The following is a 664-nucleotide window of genomic DNA, read 5'->3' on the forward strand; positions in this document are numbered from 1 at the left end:
GGACCATCCAGACAACCTTCTGAATGACCTTCTGGACGAAGCCAGGGCTGTGAGGGCCGGCCAAGGTTGTGAGGGCCGGCTGAGGCAGCCGGGGCTGCGAGGGCCAAGCCTCTTGCACAAACTTTGTGCACCCGGCCTCTAGTTTTACTGTAAGAAACTATCTTAGTTTTATAATTGGGGGGTGAGGAGGAGGGCTGTTCTCTCTTTTTCAGTCCTTATGGGCCAGACTGAGCTACTTCTAGCTTCAGCTCTGTCCCCCACCCCACTTGCTGTACAGCTCTGCACCCCACCCTACATCACCTCTCTGGGTCTCAGTAATTCACCTATGAAGAGAGCTGTGTAGGCCTACAGCAGCTTCTTGGATGGTACTGATAGAAATAGGAATTGAGAAAAGGGAGAATTCAGCTTGGTCTGGAGTGAGTAGCTGGAGAAGGTCAAAGGATGAGTCATGGAAGAAGCAGGCCTTGAGTGGGTGGAATGTGGCTGGGCTAGGGGGAGTAAATTCCAGGTGAGGTAACAGCAGCATGAGTGAAACCAGTGGGAGAAAGCTACACCGTTGGATGGCAGTTGGTGTGTACATGGATAGGCACAGCTGGAGCCGGCAGGCAGACTAGTCTTGAGAGAAACAATGAAGTCTGATAGGTAAGTGGAGATCAGATGATAG

The 664-nt window shown here is 52.0% G+C and overlaps 1 protein-coding gene across 4 annotated transcripts in view; it reads right to left on the minus strand.

Moving 5' to 3' along the window:
* The window catches only part of LATS2 (large tumor suppressor kinase 2), a 73,217-nt gene that overhangs the window by 47,969 nt on the left and 24,584 nt on the right, over window positions 1–664 (minus strand). The window lies entirely within an intron of this gene.

The sequence above is a fragment of the Myotis davidii genome, unplaced genomic scaffold, assembly GCF_000327345.1.
Source record: "Myotis davidii unplaced genomic scaffold, ASM32734v1 scaffold805, whole genome shotgun sequence".
Classification (NCBI taxonomy): Eukaryota; Metazoa; Chordata; class Mammalia; order Chiroptera; family Vespertilionidae; genus Myotis; species Myotis davidii.